Source organism: Psammomys obesus, unplaced genomic scaffold (assembly GCF_907164565.1).
Source record: "Psammomys obesus unplaced genomic scaffold, mPsaObe1.curated_primary_1811, whole genome shotgun sequence".
Taxonomy (NCBI): domain Eukaryota; kingdom Metazoa; phylum Chordata; class Mammalia; order Rodentia; family Muridae; genus Psammomys; species Psammomys obesus.
In genome coordinates this window covers 41,242,865-41,253,570 of record NW_026585504.1, presented here as the reverse complement: position 1 = coordinate 41,253,570, position 10,706 = coordinate 41,242,865, and the positions used below count along the sequence as shown (strand labels likewise).

The 10,706-nt window shown below is 41.4% G+C and overlaps 1 protein-coding gene across 11 annotated transcripts in view; it reads left to right on the top strand.

Annotated features, from left to right (window-relative positions):
* The first annotated feature begins 7 nt into the window (after nucleotides 1-7).
* Nucleotides 8-10,706, top strand: part of Phf21a (PHD finger protein 21A) — a 180,390-nt gene continuing 169,691 nt past the window's right edge. For 7 of the 11 annotated variants that reach the window (XM_055600423.1, XM_055600450.1, XM_055600433.1 and 4 more), the window contains exon 1: nucleotides 8-260. The gene's annotated coding sequence lies outside the window, so the exon portion shown is untranslated. Of the gene's footprint in view, nucleotides 261-1,550; nucleotides 2,555-3,188; nucleotides 3,357-6,737; nucleotides 6,756-10,706 lie in introns of those variants that run through there. The other 4 variants (XM_055600400.1, XM_055600407.1, XM_055600391.1 and 1 more) reach the window with 4 other exon arrangements.

Below are 10,706 nucleotides of genomic sequence, written 5' to 3'. Positions count from 1 at the left end.
AAAGAGAGAGAGAGTGTGTGAGTGAGTGAGAGAGAGGAGAGGAGGAGGAGGAGGAGGGAGAAGGGAACAACCTACCATCTTAACACACTAATATCTAAAAAGTGCGAGAGGCCCAGAGCAGCAGCAGAAGCAGCAGCAGCAGCTCCAGCCTTCCCTCCCTCCCCATGAAGAAGAGTTCCCTCCTCCTCCTCCTCCTGCTTCTCCTGCTCAGAGTTCCTGCCTCCAGCTGCCAGGGGGGACAGCCAGCCAGCAGCAGGAGGGTGCAGTATCCCAGCTTTTCCATTCTCTCTCTTCCTCACTCTCCTCTCTCTCTCTCTTTTTTTTTTTTCTTCTTGAGTAGCTCTATTTCCCCTCCCTCCCCCTTCCCCCCCTTCCTTCTCTCCCTCTGTCTTGTCTCTGGTGTTTGTCTCTGGGAAGGAGCAGGGGCTGCTTGCTTGGAGTTTGTTGTGGGGGGGAGGTAGGGGGAGGGGAGGGGTGTGTGGGAGGGAGGAGGGAAAGGGGGTGCTCTTGTCAGGACCCCTCAGTCAACTTGAGGTTTCAGCAGTAACTTCCCCTTTGGGGCGCCCCCCTGCGTGCCCTTTTCCTATTCCTCTCCCCCCCCAGGAAAAAAAAAAAGACAATGGGAATACCTCGTCTCCCCCCTTCCTCCCCTCTGCCCTCCACCCCTCCCTAGGATAGATTGGAAGTAAGTTTATGAGCAGCCTCGGGAGCCTGGGCGCTGAGTGCAGGGCCGGAGCGGGTGACAGGGGCGGCGCGTCGGGGGTGGCGGCGAGGGGGCGACCCGGAGTCCCGCCGGGGGGCCGGGCCGGGGGGCCGCGGGGGCGGGGGGCGCGGGTCGGGGCCGCCCCCCGCGAGTGCCCGCGGCCGGGGGATGGTCGCCCGGGCCCCTTCCCCACCCCCACCCCCCGGGATGCTGTCGGGGGGAAGTTTTTATTATGGTTATTGAATTTAAAAAGGTTTTTATTTTATTTATTTATTTATTTATTTATTTATTTTTTGGAAAACCATCTTGTTTGGTGACTGAGAGCTCCGGGTTTTTTTTTTTTTTTTTTTTTTTAAAAAAAAAAAAAAAAAGCTGCGGCTGCTGACGCTGCCGGGCCCGAGTGTGTGCGAGTGAGTGTGTGTTGGTGCATTTGTCTTGGGTGGCCGGAGCAGCGTTGGGGAAATTCCGCTTATTCTTCTTCTTGCAACTTGTTATTCCGAGGAGTCCGCCTGCACCCCTCACCCCGGGGCGGCCCTCCCGCCGCCGCCGCCGCCGGCCCGCCGCCCCGGGACCCCGCGCGGGCCGGGGACTCTCAGGCCCTTCGGAGAGGGGCCGCGGCCGCCCCTCCCCCCGGGCTGCGGGGGGAGGGGCGCGCGGAGTGGGACTCTTTCCGTTTGGTCCAGCCCCGCGGTGCACGCAGTTCCCAACACTTCTCGTCACCCTCTCTGCTCTCTTTATTCTGCTGAGCGGTGCTGTTAGGATTTCTTTCTCTCTCTCTCTCTCTCTCTCTCTCTCCCCCCCCCCACCTCCTTCTCCCTTGACCACGCTCGCAATGGTGGGTAGCTGCAAGGTGGCCCTGGCAGGGGAGGGGTTTGATGTGGACCTCGGGGCACCCGGCGAGAAAGGTCTCCTTCAACTTTGTCTTGTGGCTTGCACCCGGGAGGAGGCCACATGCCGATTGTGGGGTGTAGATGTGCCGGGAGTGATTTCTAAGTAGTTGAGTTGTTGAGATGAGGGTACGGCGGCTAATGGTAGGCAGGTTTTGTTTTCGTGGGTGAATCCGGTGTCATCATATTCCGGTCATATGTTGAAATATTCTTTGTTTAGGTCTTGAAGTAGAGGATCTCCCTGTGCACGTCCACACGGTGTTGTTTTTAGAGGATGTCTCCGGGAGTACGGATTTCTAGAATCTGAAATGTGATTTTAAGGTCTCGGCATGTGTGGGCCTCAGCGCTGGCCTTGACAGTGAACTTTGTGACTGTGTTTTTGGACTTATAAGATTTTACCCCATAGCTGGGATGCCAGTTATGCGTTTCCTTAATGGTAGATATCAGGAATGTAGAGTCTTGAGCTGAAGAAGTTAGAGAGGGAAGGGCATTTATTTATTAATAATTGATAGCTGAATGTCAGAATCAGATTCATTTTGGCTGGTTAAAGGTTTTTGTTTTTGTTTTCCTGCCTTTATCCTTTAAAGCTGTTTTGCACTCTAGGAAGCCTTTTGGCAGGCACTCTGTGGTGGTTCTTTGGGGCACGGAGCGGGGAGGGGGGGTATCGTCTTTTAGAGAGAGGTCTTCAGCATCTTCTGTAGCTTTATTGAGGGCCTGTTCAGAGGGCTGAAATTGAGGCTAAGGAGTGGAAGGCTGCTTTTCAGAAAAGTCTGTATGTTACGTGTTTACAGCTCATGTTTTCTTACTTTTGGGCAGTAGGAATAAATAGGTCAGCGTTCCTATTGGTTTTTGAAGGTTAGCTGGCTCCCCCCTTTTCAAAGTTTTACCATCTACTTGGTTTGCAGCCTTGTAGGAAAGCATTACTGAATTTTTCCTGGGAATACTGTTACTCATTTTAATTTCGGTAAGTTCCTTGCTGTTTTCTTCTGTCTTCACTTGTATATGGAGTCTGTAGTCAGCTTAACACTAGCTTACCGAGGGCCATTTTAAATGTCCAAGAATACATTTAGAAATCTCAGGACATGTTTTGATGGCAAAGAGGAATTTTTTTAGTGTAGTAATGCTCATTAAGAATTTCAGTACTCAACACTTGAGTATGTGTGCGGCTGTCCTTCAGAGAAGAATCTAGTGACAGTGGAGACAATTCTCAAGGCACAAACATCTGACTAACATGTTAAAACTATTCAGGGTCTTTCTTTACTTGAGACTTTTGATTTTGGTGTCACAGTATTTACATTTTGACTGCATTGCCTGGCTGGCTATTATAAAAAGTCTTTTGATTTTTTTTTTTCTTTTTCTTTCTTTTTTTCTCTTAAGTGCTATCAAAGGCATTTTTAACTTAAGTTTTTAGACAGCTTCACAAGGTTTAAGGTGGTCAGACTTTGGACTCAGGCAAATCTTTATAGAGCAGGAAAAATAATACATTGAAAAGACACCTGCCTGGGCCATACTTTATTTTGAAGGGTTGTAAGTGACGGATGGGACATTATTTCCTTTGGCTTTCAGTGGCCCATCCTTTTTCCTGTTCAATTATCTAGGAGGAGCTGCTTCAGAAACACTGTCCTGTTTACTGGACTCTCTCTAGCACTGTCCAGCAGGAGGCGCTACAACAAGTTAAAGGGACTCTTAATTTTGAGGGTCTTTCTACCTATTGAAGCTCTCTAGCTCAGCCAAGGAACAGGAGTAAAGTTCCAGGAAGACTTTGAGTAAGTCTGTTCTAAAGTACTATTAATAAATTGCCTTTGCTATTTGAAATCTGCTTTGTACCTGCCTGTGATACTGTGCCGAGTAAGGTGGGCACTGTGGATGCTGGGCTGGGAATAGGGTGCTGTTAGGATTATTTTCCTTCAAAGGAGAGTTAGTTTGGTGTTGCTAAGTGGAGTGTTGAACATAATTTGAAAAAAGCTCTTTGACGTTGCAATAAACAGAAATAAGTGTCAAGATGTAAAGCTTTAGGCCTTGCAAACATGATATTAATATAGATAGGATATACAGACGTTTTTGGAAAAAGGGATATTGTATGTGTGTGTGTGTTGGGGGGGGGTTTCTTCCTCTACTTGAATCTGTGGACAATGATTTTAATCTAGATGCCTTCACAGGCATTCAACCTTAGAGATGTGCTTGCTGTATTAAAGTTGACTGTGATTTTTGAACTGTATGTGAAATTAAGTGGAGTGCTCTGAAATTCCAGTACTTGGCCTGTAATCCCAGGAGGTTTAGGAAGGAAGCACACTGAGAGGCGCTGGCAGCCTTGCCTGCACTGTAAGAACTTGTTTCAAGAAGAACATATAAACCTGAAGGAAAGTTATATCTGTGGGTATGAATCTTTGCTGGTGTGTCTGCTAGTAACTTGTAACAATGATTGCATAAAGATGGCAGTAGCTACTTCAATGTTTTCATGGCCTCCGTAGTACTTGGTCCTTTGAGACTCTTAGATGAATTAACTGTGAGTCAAAATAGAGTGCTGTTATTGTTTGTAAAGTTCTGTGTCAAAGTTTTGAAAACTTAGAAACACATAGAAAATTTGATGGACCTGCTTTGAATTTTGTAGTTATGTATTGTGTGTGTGTGTGTGTGTGTGTGTTTTCAGTAAGATCAAATAAGTAGTACCTGTGGAAGTTCCTTGTAAACTGCCAGAAACTATGTAGACATTGTTGATGAGATAGATGGTAGATTAAAACATGAACAAAGTTCTGCTTTAAAATGCTAAGTTCTTCCATATCAGTTAGGAAATGACCGCATTAAAAGTACATTCTGGACACTATGAATTTTGTTTTTTTGCTTTGTTATAGTTTTAAAGCTTTTGTTAAAAAAAAAAATGCTGCCTAGGCAGTTGTCCATAATTAAAAGAAAATTATTTTTCCTTCCGAAGACAGTGTGAAATGTACGTCCTCTATAAGAGTTGTCTTCCTCTCTTGTGTTAGTGTGGTTGACTTTAGTGAATGTATAAGTTCCTGGACAGATAACAGAGGTCCCTGCTAAGGTTTTGATTGACCCTATGGGAAAGGCTTCCTGACTAAAGCTAACTAGTTTGTTTCATAGTGACATCGCTGTGTATTCGTGTTAGTAAATATATATGTTATTTTTGTTTTCTGCTTTTAGAAGGTTACATAAGGAAATGACTACTCAGTTCTAGAGGGTTAAATCCTCTCTGTGTGCGTACACACGTGTGTAAAAATAGCCAGAAAGTGGCTTTCTTCATAAAACCTGCTTACATATTTGGAATGATAAACTCAACAGTTAAATAGAATTTGTTGGGAATCCTTGTATTTAGGAATATAATATTCTGAATTTTATAAATGACTCTTCATGAAGTAGCCTGAGTTAAAAAGTAAATATAGAAACTTGTTCTCGGGAAGGGTGAGGAAATCATTGAACTGTTTAGATAAAAAGGAAACCTGTCATAATGATGGCAAACTTTTTATGCCACGGTGAACACTGATGCTATTTATTTATTTATTTGATGAAGAAATACTGAGGTTAAATTACATCAGTATGCGTTAAAATGTTTTTATACTTAGTGTTTTCTTGATGAAGGCTTTTATTCAAAAGGAGAAGGGAAGAGATTAAAGTGTTAGGTCTCCGACCTCTGCTGAAATTCCTTTATGTGTCTGTTCAGGTAGATGAAGCATTTGAGTTTTCCTGTTGTTTTATGTTGGGTTTATGCTGACTTTTCTGGAGCATTTGCCTGTGGATTTTTATGCCGTCCTAAGACTTTAGAAGCATAGCTGTATGTTTTGATCACATTACCCTTACCAGGAGTGTATTTTTTGGTGCTTTGGGATTTAATTTTTAAGTGGTAGTATTTTAATACTGCATCAGACTTACTGTAGATAATTTTTTTTTTGCTGCTGCTTATCTCCCCACCCCCAAAGAGCTCTACTATCAAGCTAAATCCCTAAACCCAATTCATTCTTTTTTTTTTTTTTAAATTTTTTTTTTTTTTTTTTTTTTTTTTTTGAGATAGGGTTTCCTGGCTGTCCTGGAACTCCCTTTGTAGACCAGGCTGGACTCGAACTCACAGAGATCCACCTGCCTCTGCTTCCCAAGTGCATGTGCCACCACGCCTGGCTTTTAATATTTCTTCTTTAAAAGGTTTATTATTATTTTATATGTGTGGGTGGGTGCCTGCATGCATGTCTGTGTACCATGTGCATACCTGGTGCCTGAGGAGGCCGGAGGCAGGTATAAGGTTTCCTGCTGCCAGAGTTAAAGGCAGTTGTGAGCTGCCGTGGGAGCTGAGAACTGAACCCATATCCTTTGCAGAAATGGCTGTGTTCTTACCACTAAGCCATCTTACCCCCAGATAATTATTCCTAAAGAGCACATCTTTTCCTCTATATGCTTCTATGTATATATAGCCGTACTTTTTGTACTTTTATATCATTTTTATGTATATTAAATCTTTGAATAGTTATCATTTGTATCAATGTTGGACTAGCCTTTTTTTTTTTTTTAACCCTGCTTCAGCTTCTTTAGTGCGGGGCTTGCAGGCATGAATTACTATGCCCATCTTGGGGTAGACTTTGAAGAACAACTTTGTCTGTTATTGGGGCACCTGACTATAGGGGGGTGGTGAATCTTCCCATGTAGAGACTGCATGCTTTGCTGGAGTAACTTTGATTCACAGACTCTGGCATTTTGAATCCATCTCCTAACCTTTCTCGCCAGCACTCTGCAAGTCCCTCTCCTCTCCTCTCCATACGTTCATGTCTAGTTTCAGGAAACTCTTCTACATTTTGGAATGAACTAAAGCAACATTTTTCTGCTTTTTAATGAAGAAGAGAAGTCAAACCAGTTATATGGAGATTGGAGGAGGTGGGACCTAATAGTTTTATTTTGACTCTGTGGGTCTAGGGGAAAAACATAAGTCAGACACAGAAGCCCAAAGGATGGGTTTTGTTTTATTGTTTTGGCTGCATTGAAAATACAAACTGTCAGTGCTTGAGGAACAGGAGCAGCAGAAAGGAATTGATTTTTTTTTTCCTGCTGCAGATCCAAGTGTTGTTAACCATGTGCATTTCCAAAGTGGCATGCTTACAAATCACACAGCACCTGATTTCTCTCCCTGGACAGAACACTGAACTCTTCTTTTTAACATTTAAGTAAGTACCCTAAACTTCAGGGTAATGACAGTAATTTCATGATAAAAGTAGGTGATAGTAACCATGGCAACTGCTATCTCTGGCCTTATGTCTTGTTGTATTGATGAAGCTTCAGATACTTCAGTAGCCTGTCACTTTTATGGCGAAATGTGTTAGCACACGCTGCAGGTGACTTTTAGCTGGATTGTGTTAATCTGCGTGCCAGCTTATCTCTTCTTGTTAGGAGCTTCTTGGACCGTGTTCCGCAGCATGTTTGTGAAGGTGCTGTTGCCTGAAAATAACCCGCCACCTGTGGTAGGCCTCCTGATGCAGGCTGTACTCAGGTTTTTCTCAGCCTCCTTCCAGAGTCTTGGAGAAAATAGGGATATCAGTAGGGACTGTGTGTACATAAACTACAGTTCAGATTTTTTTGGTTTGGAAATGGTATTAGTAGCTTATAAAAACTTTTTTTTTTTTTCCCCTTCAAGACAGTGTTTCTCTGTGTAGCCTTGGCTGTCCTGGAACTGGCTCTGTAGACCTGGCTGGCCTCAAACTCACAAAGATTGCCTGCCTCTGTCTCCTGAGTGCTGGGATTAAAGGCCTGTACCATCACTGCCCAGCAAACTTTTGTATTTTTAAAAGATGTCTGTGAATGAGAGAATTAGGCCTACAGTTGGAATTTTTTTCTAAGAGTTTTCAGAAATGTGTGAATAGAATTAGGGGTGATGAGCAGTAGGCATAACTGTAAAGCAAGGATTTGACCAAAGAAAAGCTTAGGTGTTTTGTTGTAAGGATGTGTGTGCATATTACTCTAAGAATATATTTCCAAAAAAAAAAAAAAAAAAAAAAAGAATATATTTCCTAGTGGGCAATCCTAGAGTATAGTGAATTCTTGGCTGTGAAAAATTTCAAGAAAAAATATTTAAAAATATATCTTGAATAATTGTTAAAGGAGACATAGTACAATAAAAACATCTTTTTGTGGGGAGGAGGAGAGATGATAAAATGTTGTAACTGACCAGCAAAACTTATTTTAAAAAGTATAAGATCACATTTCTATTCTAGTACTTATTTTTAAAGCATTTTGTGCTTTATAAGGTTTTTCTAGTGGGAAATATTAATGCTAATTGATACTTTTTCTAGTATGTAGTGGAGAAGCACTACCAGAGCAGAGAACAAACAAATTTGATCTGAATTTGATTAGACCCTGAAAATAAGACCTAATCAGATTGTGCTCCATAGTTCAGACTTTCATGAAACTTGCTGTGAAAAGCTGGTTTACTCACTACAAGTCCCAGGGTGCACTGCAGTTTTTAAACTTCAGATTAGAGCATTGCATGCTGGGACATGTAGTTGGTATAAAAGCACTGAGCACTCTTCTTTCTTGTCTACTCCATTTTATGCGTAGGTCCCCAAGACTTTAAGAACTTTATTTTTGTTAGGTTATATTAATAAAATCATGATTAGTCTGCTTCTAAAAATGTAAAGTGAGACTTTATAAACAGTTTAGTGTTTTGTTTTACCACAGTGCTCTTATTGGCTTCTGAAAGATTTAAATGCACAATAACATTTTCAAAACTTGACTTGGAAATTGTAAGTAGTTTTTGTGCGTATGTTGGAATAGGTTAGTTCAGAAGTCTACCATCATTGCTTTCTGTTGAGGGCAATAGCTGCCCCTTTGTCAGGCCTGACATGCGCCATGCCTTTTGACCCCAGTGGGAACACTTACTCAGCTGTTATTTTATTTTAATTTTTCGAGGCAGAGTTTCTCCTTATAGCCTTGGCTATCCTGGATCTCCCTCTGTAGAGCAGGCTGGCCTTGAACTCACAGAGATCCATCAGCCCCTGCCACCCAAGTTGTTGGGCTCAGATGTGTGTACTACCACCCAGCTTGGGTAGCATGTTTTTATACCAGTGTTTAAATTCAGAGCTTTGAGGTGCATCTCTAATAATTGTTCAGTGCGTTCTATCTGGGAGAAAAATTCCTGAAAATAAATGATTCGATATAATTGAATTATTATTATTATTATTATTGAAGCATACTCTTTCTGTATAGTCCAGGCTGGACTTGAACTGAGTGTCTTACTGCCTCAGCTCCTTCCCCCTTTTTTTGAGACAGGGTCTCACTCTTGCCCCTGTTCCAGAAGTGCTATACCCTGATCCGTGTAGACCGAATACTAGAAGATGCAGCCAGAAAGGGAGAGAAAAAAGGAAGGATTCTTAAATAGTACACATTTTCATTTACAAAATTTCAAAACTTTGTTTTGAAAGTTCTTTACTAGGGCTGTTGCAGGGACTAGGTGTGAAAGACTTCGTGGTGCTGGCGTATGATTAAGGCTCAGTAAACACTTAGAATTAGCAGCAGCCATTTTTATTGAAAATGCCTGTTTTACTTCTTCTTATGTTGTGATTTGATCAGAAGCCCAGGTGATTTTTAAAGGCCTTGATAAAGGCCTGTGATAATGGCTTATGACAATGATGTGGCTTAGAATGTTTGCTGTGTACTAAAGTGTGTACCTCAGTTTCTACCTAAATGACACATGCCCAAAATTGGACAAATAAGCCAGTAGCAGGGTATTGGCAGGATTTGGTTCTACCTGCTCAGTATTGTACTGTCTTGCAGTGTTACCTTGACTTCAGAAAGTTTAAAAAAAAGGTGACTTTTTAGAAAATTTGTTAGTAATGTTTGCACTGTTAGGATATAAAAATAGCTGATTGGTAAAAATAAGGTTCTGCAAAAGTGCTGTGTGTCCTGGTGAATGCAACCTTGGGAAAATGCTCTGACCACGTTCAGTGTGAAGGGGTTGATACAGGAGGCATCGCGCACCCCCACCCAGATAAAATGTCATTTCAGGTCTGGGTTATGCTTAAAGTGAAGGGTCAGAAGAATTTACATGTTAACTGTTCACATGTTTCCTCTGATTTAAGCTGCTGACTTTTATTAGGATCCTGAATTTTGGGGCTATTTTTACTTTTACCTGTTTGAGACGAGAAAGGGATTTTTGAGTTGGGGAAGAGGTACTTAGAAATACTGAAAAATATAAACAAATTCCATGTATTGTGCCTTCGTTGGAATATGAAAGAATCAGGTAATTGTCTTTTCCCTACTCAACTGGTATCCCTTCTCTAGCACCGACTTCTTGGAATATTATCATAGACTGCTGCTAAGCTTTTTACTGAAACTGTCTCTTAGTATTCAAGTACCAATTGCCTCTGCTACTAACCTTGCCCTCCCACAGGAGGACGAGATCTTTTACAAGTGTCAAAAATATGTGGGATCTGCTTCTATACTATAAATTGTTTTATTTCTTTTCTAGTAATTTTAAGTTAATATTAAAATGAATAAATTCAGCCATAATAAAGAGTTGAATACAAATGACTAGCAATAAGGGGAATAGTGGCCTTTGATATTAATGGGCTACTATAGAAAATAGTCATATTTGTATGAATTCTCCTGTAAATTTTACTGCCATATCTATTCCTGTAATTCCTGAAACACTGCTGAAAACCAGGAGAGCAAAGCTGGCTGGTTACTTGTCTCACTGTACAATCTGTAGATATACTTAAATTGTTGAACACGGTTTTCCCTGCTTTTCATGAAATGTCCCAGGCCATTAAATGTCATATAATTGTATGATATAAGGGATATCCTGAGAAATTCAGTCTTGGTTGGAGTTTAGTTTTCCCAGTGGAAAATAAATAAGAACTTGCTGTTTAAAAAAAGGACAAGATGGGATAATATTCAGAAATGTATTTTATAGGCTAACGTAGTATATATGAATTGAATTTGTATTTAAAAGTATTTGTCATATTAATGTTATTATTATAAAGTTTCAAGTGTCTGAGTTAAAATGGAAATGAACCAAAAATTAGTGATCTACTCTGTCCACAATAGACAAGGTTAAGACTCGCTCGCTCTATCTATCTATCTATCTATCTATCTATCTATCTATCTATCTATCTATCTATCTA